Source organism: Durio zibethinus, chromosome 9 (assembly GCF_047325235.1).
Source record: "Durio zibethinus cultivar Kanyao isolate XHJ-2024 chromosome 9, ASM4732523v1, whole genome shotgun sequence".
In the NCBI taxonomy this organism is placed as follows: Eukaryota; Viridiplantae; Streptophyta; class Magnoliopsida; order Malvales; family Malvaceae; genus Durio; species Durio zibethinus.
The window spans coordinates 10098361-10110769 of record NC_143170.1 but is presented as its reverse complement, the minus strand read 5'-3'; the positions used below and the strand labels follow the sequence as shown (position 1 = coordinate 10110769).

The 12409-nt window shown below is 29.7% G+C and overlaps 1 long non-coding RNA gene across 12 annotated transcripts in view; it reads left to right on the top strand.

The window, feature by feature from the left end:
- The window catches only part of LOC149516789 (uncharacterized), a 40864-nt gene that overhangs the window by 11984 nt on the left and 16471 nt on the right, over positions 1-12409 (top strand). For 3 of the 12 annotated variants that reach the window (XR_016345172.1, XR_016345171.1, XR_016345165.1), the window contains 3 exons: positions 1348-1425; positions 7889-8004; positions 9770-11219. This is a non-coding gene — a long non-coding RNA (uncharacterized LOC149516789). Of the gene's footprint in view, positions 1-1347; positions 1426-7888; positions 8005-9769; positions 11220-12409 lie in introns of those variants that run through there. The other 9 variants (XR_016345175.1, XR_016345174.1, XR_016345173.1 and 6 more) reach the window with 8 other exon arrangements.

Here is a 12409-nt window from a genome sequence, read left to right as displayed (position 1 = left end):
CTAGTAAGTTGAAACCAATAATTGATACAAAGGAAGAGATGATGAAAGCACATGAGAGAGTTAACTCACCAAGATGACCTACAAATATTACTGAAAATTAATTGTAAACTATATTGCAATAGGAAACCAACAAAAAGGATTCCTGCAAGCCAAAGTTGTTTCTTTACTTATTTCCCAATATCCTTTCTCTTAAACCCTTTTATCTTTCTTCTTATTCTTATTTTTATCAACTTGTTAATTAGGAGTTTAATCCCCTCATGATTTTCTTTTATATATATATCATTATTAAAAACTTAATTCTATGGTCCAACCTCAAAGTTGGAATCATTATTGTAAAAGCTTAAGTTCAGGTTTTAACATTATTCAAAGGCATTGATGACATATAATTTTTCTACAAATATTAATCTTAATTGTAAATAAGGTTTTGTATCTTAAAGGTAATTAAGCAGAGCTTTGTACCTAATCACACAAGAAAATTGTAAACATATGGCTAATTAAATCTTTGTTAAGTTCCACATCTAACATGAACACTCAATTAAAAGATTAAATTACTTGATCCACCTAGCACTTGAGACTAGCTTTAGTTTTTATTAGGTTATAAATGATTCAAGCTATTCGTCAACTATACAAGCACAAATTTGTTAATGGTTGAATCTAATTCGTAATATTCTCCAATCAAGCTCAAATTTAACAAGGGCTTACATAATAAATTGAGTTATATTACTTTTTAATAAGCATAACACAATCCCTAGTTATTAAAGGAGAAGCTTGGTAAATTTGACCTGTTTCATTGGCAACTTTAATTAATTTTAAGAATTTAACAATAATAAATAGAATAACATGAAATTAGGAATATAATCCTTTTATTCATAAAATGATCGAATGGATAGCTGTTGGACCAGTCTATGATAATTAACGTATACAGTTAAAGATTTGGACTTAATTGATATAAGGTGTGCATGATTTTGTTTGTAAGGAACAATCTCATATTATTAAGTTTAAGATACTCCGGACATTTGAAAATGTATAAAGATTTTGTTGATTTACTATCAATAGATTTTAGTTAAGACCTATCTTGAGGGTGTTGGGTCTATTTGATAAAAGAACTTATTTACAATAAAAACAAAAGTAAGGTGGTATTTGGCTTTCAAAATTTTGAGAATTTTAGTTTATACATGAAGTAGATTTAAGATTTTAGGCGAAACTAATGAAATTTTTTACATTCTTCTTTTGCTCTTTTATAGTTTACAAAATTATAAGTAAGATTATATTATTTCACATTAAGTTTTTTATTTTGATTATTTTTCAATTGACTTTTTATAGGCATTTATTGTATTTCTTTACTAGGTTGATTGTGTCTTTTCTGGTGGTGGACTAATGATATCCTTTTTCAAGCACCTTGTAAGCCAATGTCTACGGTCTGAGGTAACTACCACAAATTTCTTTATGAATTTCTTTGAGCACATAATTTGCTTCATCTTTATCTACACATCTTAGGTAAGGTAAATTAAAATATTGTTTGTACGGTTTCTCATTGATCAAGGTGTACCAAGAGGCTTTTCTTACTAAAGCCTTAGTTTGGACTTTGTTATATGGCAAATCACTAGTCATAAATTAAGTTTAGGTTAGAGTCATCCATGACTCTTTCTTTTTCAATTTGGTAGACCAATTTCTCATCAATGCTTTTCTCTATTAGCTCTTCTGCTAGGATATAAGTTGAGCTTTCAATTGCTATTCCAGATGCCAATTTGTATAATGAATTAGCCAAAGTATTTTTTGACCTTGATATTTTTCTAACCTTTACCTTAGTGAATGTGGTTAAATATGCCAATGCCTTGTACATGTATTTTTTTTATTCACTCTTTTATATATTTGGCCGATGATAAGTTAGGAATCGTTGTACACAATAATGTTTTTTACATTCAACTTGACAACTAATTTTAGTTCGACAATTAATGCCTCATATTCGACTTCGTTATTCAAAGCTCTGAATCTAATCTTTAAAGTGTATTGAAATTATAGGTTTTTTGGGTTGATTAAGATTATGTTGGCCTTACCCTTTTAATTAGTAACTGACCAATCAACAAAAAGCTTTCACATCTTTTCTTCTTTGACCACATCAGTCTCCTTGGGCTATTCATCGATATGGGCTGAGTTGCTTTTAAATGATAAAATCTACTAGCACCTGTTATTTTAAAGTTGACCTAGGAAGTATATGCAGGTTGTATTCATTGACTTTATTGTCCATTTGATCAATCTTATTGGTAATTCTGGCTTTTACAAAATTTGCTTAAGTGGTTGGTCGACCAGAACATTGATTGTGCAAGCTTGAAAATATAGCTTAAACTTTCTAGTTGACGTGACAATTATGTAAGATAGTTTCTCTAGTTTGGTGTAATTCATTTTGGAGCTTGTTAGAAGTTTGCTAACAAAATATACCAGCCTCTGCCTTTCTTTTTCTTCCTTGATTAGTATCGAACATATTGCTTGGTCGGTTGTAACTAGGGGTGTAATTGAGTTGAATTGAGTCAGTACGTTGCAATACTCAAGCTCGAGCTCAACTTAAAAATTGAAGCTCAAAACTTGATTCAAACTCGAATGAGTTCTATTTATCTAGCTCAAGCTCAACACGAGGTAGAGCTCGAGCTCGCTCGATAAAATTACCTAATAAAAATTTACAAATTTGATTAATATGCTTGATAGTAAAACTTAATTAGTTGATTTAAATTTGAACTAAAACTTAAATTGAGATTTTTTTTTATAAATAATGATATATTCAAAATAATATTATAGCAATATAAAAAACACACCATCAAATTAAAAACAATTTCTAAACATAAAAAAATTAGAAATCTCGTAATATTTAGCTAATTAAATCCAAACAACCAAATTACAAAATTTCTCAACATAAAAAATCAAAAGTCCTAATCTAACTAATCAAGACAAAAATAGCTTTCATTAAGGCAATACTAATATTGTAAACAAAAAAAAAAAACATTAAAACAAGCACTATTGCCAGCATATATTATTTAAACATTTTTTTTCTTTAAATAGTTAAAGTAGAAATAATCAATATTTAGTAGCAAGCTTTTAGCCAAGGGGCGTAGCTAAAGGTTTGGCAAAATTACTTGCTCAATTTTCAAATGTGCAGTAGCAGTTCATACTCGAAGTTGATGCTTTTGGTTTTTCTATGTAAACTAATATTGATCGAAGGTAAAGGTAGGCATGTGGATACAACTTGTTCAATTTACAGATAGTTACATTGAAATGAGGCATAAAAGAAGAGGGCTAGAAAGGAAAGATGTGGCTGCTAGGATGAGATGGGAAAATAGATAACAGAGGTGTCACTAAAGGAAAGAGTGAGAAAAAAAGAAACAAATGAGATTGAAAAAGAGTTAAAGTGTTTAGAGTTTTATATTTATATAAAGGTAAAATTATAAATTTTAATTAAAATAATAAAAATACATATTTAAATAAGAAAGTTTGATTAGGCTTGCGAATCGCTTGAGTCAAATATTAGGATACTCGAATTCAACTCGATTAATAAATTGAGTTACTCGAGCTCGAGCCTGACTTGATAATAATGGAACAAAATTTGAGTTTTATTTGAGTTGAACCCGAATTGCTTGTGAGTACTAATGTATCATTTACACCCTTAGTTGTAGCGATATACATATAAAAACCTCTTAGGCCTTAGCTTAGAGAGGATAGGGAAAGAGGAAAAGAACTTTTTAGCTCTTCAAATGCTTTTACACATTAAGGTGTCTATCTAAATTATGAGATGCTCCTGAAGATTTTGAAGAATGGTAGGCATCGATTTGGACATAAATATGTTCAAAGAGACTATTCTTTCAGTTAGCCTCTATACCTTATTTATTGAGGTCGATATTTTTATGTCAATGATGGCTTGAACTTTTTTTAGGTTTTCTTTTATGCCCATTTTATTGATCATGTAATTGAAAAATTTTTTTGATGTGACCTTAAAGGTACATTTACTAAGATTGAGCCTTATGTTGTACCTTTTAAGAGTATCAAAAATTTTTTTTAGATCTTTCAAATGTTCATCCGAGCTTTTACTTTTCATAATCATGTCGTCTACATATGCTTGCATATTTTGATCAATTTGATCCTTGAAGACTTTGTTGACCAGTATTTGGTAGGTCACTCTTGTATTTATTAGATCGAAAGGTGTGATCTTATAGCAATATAAGCCTTTCTTGATTATAAAAACTATTTCCCCTCATATTCGTTTAGCATTTTGATTTGATTATAGTCGGAGTAAGCATCCATAAAGCTAAACAGGCTGTGCTTGGCTTCATCATTAACCAATCGATCTATACTGGATAGAGAAAAACTATCTTTTGGATAAACTCTATTGAGATTGGTAAAGTCTACATATATTTTTTAATTTTTATTATTTTTCTTTACCATTGCTACATTGGCAATCCAATCAGGGTAGTAGGTCTTCCTAATAAAGGTTGCTTTTAGTAGTTTTCTTTTTTTGTCGAATTGGTTTTATGTTTGCAAATAAGTTGGTGTTGTCTTTTAAAAGTTAAACTAGCTACTTTTTATGGTGAAGCTTTGCTTTAATTTGTATGTATTTTACAAAATTATTTTCATAAAACGGTATAGAGACAAGGTCTTTTATCGATTTTGGTCGATTTTCATTGATCTTTGACCTTTGATCAATTATATATATTTTTTTTGCTTTGTTAGCTTCGGATTGCTTCCTACGAGAAGGATAAATCCTGACGAAGTAGTTAGTTTATTATTAGTAGGATGGCAAGTAGAAAAGTAAAGCCAAACAAAATGTATAACTGTATTTAAATTTTTTTTAACCAGCCTAAGAGCTCAATTCTGCTGACATATATTTATGTATGTCGAATTAAGAGCTCAACCTTTGTGGAATCATCCAAAATTTGAAAAAATTTATAGTATGTAAAATTATGGAGTTTAAGAGCTTAAAATCACTTAAGAGAGAGTTTTTTTTTTTGTTTCATGTTGCTTTTTACTAGGGCTGTCTTGCTTTGTTCTTTCAATTTCCTTGACCTTCATCCCAATCACATTTATCTTCTTTAGTTTCCAAACTTTGGTTGAATTGTCAATCTGCTTCCTAATTTTTTTTTTGTCATTGTCATATAACACTATCGTATTGTGGAATAATCTCTTTTAACCTCTTTAACTTTATTTGCGATCGAAAACTTGATCTTCAGATGAGAAACTAAACTGAACAATCTGATAATCGACTGGTTAGGTCGCTTAAGATCATGTTAAATGCAGAGGGAACATCAACTACTATAAATTTTATGATCGAAGTAATGTTCATTGGCTTGGCATCCAATGTGATTAATAGCTTAATAGTTCTTTTTACTAGTTCATTTTCAAAATTGATCAAAGTGGTAGTGAATAGCTTTAACATTTTTTCCCTCATACCTATCATCAGCATAGTGGCATAATACAGTACATTAATTGAGCTCTCACTATCAAATATGATCAGTTTCACCATATGGTTGTACGTTACAATAGTAACCATAATCGTATTATTATATGGGAACTGGATCCCTTCTAAATCTTTAAAGCTAAAAAGAGGTTAGCTCATCATTCCAGTTTTTTTCTTTCTTGGCTAAAAACCAAATGGCCAAAAGCATCCCTTAATCAAACTTCATATTGGTTGAGGTAAAGTTCCCACTAGTTATCCTATTGATAAGGCATGCAATAGGCCTGTTATATATAGCTCAGCCTTAATCTTTTTTGTTTCTTTGGTTTCTCTCTTCTTGATTTCCTTCTTGTCTGTTCTTTTGTTTCTTCCTACCTCTTCTTTCTAGTTACCCTTTTTATAATGCACCCTACCTTGACTTTATCTTGCTTGGTCCAAAAATTTGTACAACCATTTTTTTTTAATCAGACTTTGTATTTCATTCTTTAGGTCGACATAATTTTTTGTGTTGTTGCTGATGTTTTAATAAAAAGCCCATATTTTTGTCAAATTTTTTCTTGTATTTTGTCTCAGTAGCATTGGCCATCTAAGCTCGAGATCCCTTCTATTTGCGTTAAAATTCTTTTTTTGAAGGTATTCAATGTTGTGTAATTCCTCTATCTACTCAGACTCTTAGCCCTATGGTGCTTATCTTGTTCCCTCTTAGGGAAGGATCAGAGATTTTTTTTTTTTTTTAGGCCAAGGAAAGGGATGAATCTCTTTCACCTTGGTTTTTCATTGTAACATCATCGTTTATGTATTTTTCTATGAAAAGCAACATGTTAGATAATATTTTTGGTAGTTCCAGGGAAAGTGTGAGTTTCAAGTGGCACTTTTTGTCATTGAGTCCAGTGGTCAAGGCGACAATTGTAGTGATCTGCTATAAATTTGAGGGCTCCTGCATTAAAACACATTACTTAGTCTTTTAAAAACTTGTTTCTGCCATGGTAGATTAACGTCAAGCTTAAGGTAGTCTTTTTCATTTTTTTGTTGCTTATAAATTAGGATAGGAAAGTATGATTGAGCTCTTTAAAAGTTGTGATGGACCTCGATTTTAAACTACAGTACTAGGATCGAGCTGCCCTTTTAAGTATGGTAGCTAATCCTTTGCACATAAGAGCTTCATTTGCCCCTACATCATCATGTTGGTTCAGTAAAGCTCTAAATGATCAAAAGGATCAGTAGCACCATTATAAATTTTTGAGGCATTTTGAATCCTTTTTGGGGCATAGTTTTGTCAATCCCCTCAGTGAAGGGTGAGGTCTCTAAAAATTTGAGCTCATCTTCAAAGGCAACGACCTTTCCATTCAGCTCATTCTCTATGGCCTACATTCTAGCTTTCAGGTTTTTGTTAGGCTGGGAATCTAGGTTGACTTGTTTAAATTTTTGGGTGGTGGCTTGTGTTGAGGTGTGAGTATGGTAGTGACTAGCTGGAATGGTGGGTTCTTCTTCACATGAGGTTGACTTGCATGAAATTTTAAAATAAAAAAGAAAAAAAAATCAAGAAGGAAAATAAAAGTTAACTGGGATGATATAGACACTTTGAAAATCCTAAAAACAAAGCTTACGTGAAATTTTTTAAATGAAATTTACAATGTTTATTCTTTAAAATGACTTAATAAAAATTTTAATAAAAAAATCTAAATGATAAATTAATAGAGATAAATATGAATATCAATAATATGTAAAAATATTATTAAAAATGTTGTTTATAATTTAAATTTGATAAATATTTATTCAACGGTATACTTGATCTATGCATCAAAACCTTTTAATATATCAATTTTGATTTTCAATTTTAATTTGTATTGAATAATTTTTAATAAAAAACTTTATAAATTTAATTTAAAAAATTTTATTTAAATCTTTTCGAAATCCTAAAAGTCAACAAATTTATTGAATGGATAATGGAATATGCAACCAAACACTATGGTTGATGCATATATCTCTTGCGCAAAATTTTGAATCCAAATTCTTTTTCCATTTTCGATTTTTTTAAAAAATCTAGACAAAAGGACATGCAATAAAAAATGATTGCACTACAAACTCTTTGTATTTTAGTTGTGTCAAAATTGCACGTGCAAAAATGAGAAAGGGAGAAAGTCCCTAAAAGGTCCTTGTGCTCCAAGGATTAATGAAGGTCAATATGTCAAAAGAAACCGAATGTTTAGTTTTTTAGTTTTTGTATGGCGGATTTAGTTCCTTGGGCTCCAAACAGCTTTTGAACTGATACTTATAAGTCATGGCAATTTGTCTGCAGCCATAAAATATTGACTGAAAATGAAATCCTTGACTCATTTCATTTTTTTATATATTTTTCTTTGATATATATATATATATATATATATATATGGTTATATATATTTTCTCCATAATAATGGAAGAGGAAATTGTTATATCATCATCAAACAGTTCTTTGCATAGTTGAAGATCGGAAAAAAGTTCATTTATGCCAGTGCACTCTGACGATGGTTGAATGTGCAGGCTGGGCACTGGTTCAGCACATTGAAGTTGGTCGGTTCATGATGGTACGATCCTTTCTATTTTTGTTGATATCTTTGCTTTCATTTCTAATTGAATTGATCACATCTCGTTTGTCTTTAACTTTTGGCCTATCACATTTACCCTTTGTTTCATAGGCAAATTAACTTGTTTTAAAATGGAAGGAGTTATGAATAAGGTTTTGGTTACGTGGCTAAAATGTATGTAAAAGAAATTTGATTTTTCTGAGTTTTTTAATATCAGATAAATTGTCACGTCATATAAAAATATTTATTTTGTAATTGTCAGCATCAAGTGTCACATTTTTTTAAGGTAAAGTAAAAACGTATTCCCTTATCTCTGTCACCTTTTTCCTTTTCTTTTGTTATTTAAAAATTCTTTTATTTATCCGAATTTTCACATCGTATTACTTTATTTTTCTCCAATTTTCCATTTCTGACGTTACAACCAATTTTCAAACCCGAACGAAGAAAGGTGAGAAATTTTATTGAGCTCTCAGCTCTGGATGAAAACAGAAAAGATTGGAAATAATGGGAAATCAGGAAAAGTAAGAGAGATTGGTAAACAAAATAGCCAGAAAACTTTAACTTATAAAATTTCAAGAAAAGATCAAATTTGATTAATAATAATAATAAAAATTTTAATTTAAAAAGGACAAAAAAAAAAACAAAAAAAAAAATTCTGGGTGAAGGTACTGTGATGGTTAAGAAAAGATACGGCCGGACTGAGATGAGAGGCAGAAGAAGAGTGGTAATGGGGAATTGTTCCGAGTTGTAGACGGTTGAGGCCTGGGCTGAGTGTGGGAGAGAAAGGTAAAAGTAACCTTCTGGCCTTCCTGCCCTTAAGTTTGTTGGGCCTTTCGTCCTTATTCTTCCTAAATCTAACAGTGATGTTTTCTGCAGATTGGTACTCATAGGTTGTTGGGCTTTATGGGTCCTTTTTCTTTGTTTTAGGAAAATAAATAATTAGATTCTTTTTTTATTAAGTGAAGTTATCAAATACACTAATAATGTAGTTTTTAATTTCACAAGAGATGTTAATAAAATGACACATACTTTTAATGTATATTTAAAAATAAAAATAATTTAAATAAAAGTTATATATGTCTCATTCTATTAATCTCATTTGTAAGATTAAAAATACTTTACCGACAATATATCAAATAATTTTTCTTTTATTATTTTACTGATTTATAAATTAGTTTATATTTAATAAATTATCAGTGTATAACATTAATGTATAATGCTATACATTTTCAATGAACTGCACAATAGCACATCATTAAAGAAAATAATTTTAAATATATTTTTAAGATTAAGTATGTATGTTTTTAGGATTTTAAAATTTTAAAATTAAATTTTTAATAATGAGGTACCAGTGTATGATTTAGTGACATTATATAACATCTATACTTTGATAATATATCAAATATAAACTTTTTTTAAATTGCTTTCACTAATCAGGAAGATAATGTATAAGTTATATTAGCCAACGAGGCCTTGACTTAATGGTAAAGAGGAGGTTATAAAATCTTAAGGTTTTTTATTTAGATCTCACTGTGTGTGGGTTTAGTTGTTTAGTTAAGTCATAGTTTATTAATTGATTATTTAGTAATTTAATATAATTGATAATATAAATGTAATATTTGATTATGAAAGTAACTTTAAAAAAATGTATAAGTCGTACTAAATAATTGAAAAATTAATATATAAAAAAACATTATACATATATATATATATACATATATATATATATATATATACTTATTTAATTCACACATTCATCTAACAGACTCATTTCAAAAATTCTTGAATACATTGAAGAAATATGGAAGGACAAACCCTTGCTCCCTTAAGTTCCATATGAGAAAGTCAAGGCTCAGTTTTGGGCCAAAATTTACCGATGAAAAGTACTTCATCCAAACCACTTTGTGCCATTTAATTTCATTCTAGTTTTAAGGTGGTTAAAGTTTTTTCTTTGTTTCGATTTCTTAAATGCAATGTTTGTCTGGTGCGTTTGACACTGGCCATGCTCTAAGAGATGAAAAGAGAAAAAGCGATAGGAATCGCACTAGACTCCATTGCATTTCTTGAGAAGCAGCTGGATCTAACCTTTGGTTGGACCCCTCATTGGCTCAATGGCATCGAAGTAGTTGGTTGACTCCCAGAGATTCCCACTGCTTCATTAATGGGCTGAGGACTTCATCGAAAATCCAGTGATCAAAGCATGCCTTCCACCTAGAGATAAGCTGGTTGAGTGCTTTCACTGCTAGCGTCAATTACCTACATTCCTTTTGTATATATATTACCAAAATATGTTTTCTAAATTGTTTTATAGTATCTTTTATTTAAAAAAAAAAACAAGGCTTAAAATTATTTAGTTTGCATTTGTGTTGAATAAGTAAAGATTCAAAGTATAAAATAAACTTTAGAATGAAATTAACAAGAACTTTACCGAACGCTTTTTGGTAGCAGTATACTACCCCTTTTGCACATTGGGTCTGAAATTTTGCCTAGGGCATTCAACTGCCCAGCTTAAAAAGAAATAATTGAAGATAACAGCACTGTCAACCTAAAAAGCCGATAAAACCTAGAAGAAATGCAGAGAAAGTTCCAACTACAATCTCCAACCTTCTCTAGAGTATGACGGAGGATGGCGCTCGGTTGCTATTAGAATGCCATTTTGAAGATTAGCTAAGCTGAGATGATGACTTTAGAGATTGATTACATTTGGAACAAATCTAGGCTTGCATTACACAGTTCATGAACATAATGGAATATTTTTCATTCATGCTAGGAATACATTTGGTGTATATTTTAGAGATTTCAAAGAAATATCAAGTAGTGACATGGCGACACCGGCACCAAAATGCTGTTCCCTCAATTCTGCCTCGAGCAACTGCTATTTCCTCATCAACATAAAACCAGATAAGAAGGGATCCTTGGTGTTTCGTTCTCTATTTTCCTTCTGGCCAACACTAATCTCTAAAGGGTTAAAAGGTCCAATTTTAAGTTGAATTCATTAAAAAATGAAGTATTCTGTTCTTCCATGAAAAGTTTCATTCAAAAGTTAAAAACCCAATTGGTCCAAGAAATGTTAGAACAAAAATTGTATATATGGAATTACTACTTATGATAAATTTGAAATTTTGAGAAAATGCTCCAAAGTATATAACGGTGTCATTTTTTAAAGGTGTTATTCGCTCTCACCGAATTATTTACTTAGTAGGTGTATAAAGATGTTGCAGGCAATATATTTTGAGTATACAATGAAATTCAATGACTGCTTCTATTTTGCACTAACAAAATCAATCAATAAAGCATTCATCGATGTATTACAAGATTGCTAAACTTTTATAAAGCTTTCTGTAACAAAACTTTATAAAAAGAAATCTGAAGTTTATTGAAGAAAGAGGGAGAGTTCTGAAAATTGTTTCTGTATTTTCTCAGAAAAACAAAGAAGCTTATATAACCAATTTAGTGTTTATTTATTTTATAGATATAACTATCTATGTTGAACAGATAGAAACTGTCCATTTTTAACAGTTAAAAATTATCTATTTTGAACAGATTTATCTGTCTATTTTGGACAAACAAAACGATTTATCTACTTTAAAATGACTTAACTAATCAAACACTTAATTAATTAAAAAATTAAAAAAATAAATAAAGTAATATTTTATTTTATTTTTTTTACTGCCAAGTGCTTTAAATATTAATATTAATTATTTAATTAATGCAAGATCTATCAAACCTCAAATCTGAGCCCATAATCCATTATTCACTTAAATCCAACTACAATGGCTCCTTTTAATTTAAATGATTATCTTATTTGCTCTTATCCAATGTGATATTATTTCCTATATTTTATTTTGAAAATTTCTAACAAGAAATTCTTCATTATTAATTCTCCCTCCCTAAGAGTTCAAGCCATGATCCATGAGTTTTTAAAATTGACAAAAAAATAAAGCAAAAAAATAGCTTGTCTTGTTTTCTCCTTTTATTGGCATGAAATAGGCAGTAGAAAACTTTTTCCACTAGTTTTGCAACAGTTAAATAAAAGCCAAATTTATCCTTAAAGAGATTTTTCACCATACAAAACTATCATATCTGATGTATCAATTGAAATTCTATCAACTATGAGCACTAATGACCATTTTAAACAATAAAGTTCGACAAAATTTACATGCTTAGATTAAATGCCTCTTATAGCCTGTAAAATTTCCCTTCTGACAAACACTTGGTTCAAAGAAACTTTAGACATGTTCAAGTCAAGGCAATGGCAGATACATGTGAAAAAGTAAGATGTTTATGGACATCTAAAATTTGGAAAACAAAAAAATTTGAAAGGAAAAATTTTTACTCCCCAAAATTTTTCCTTGAATACCTTTTTCGTCTACAAAATTAGCAAATATGTCGACAGTCTTTTACA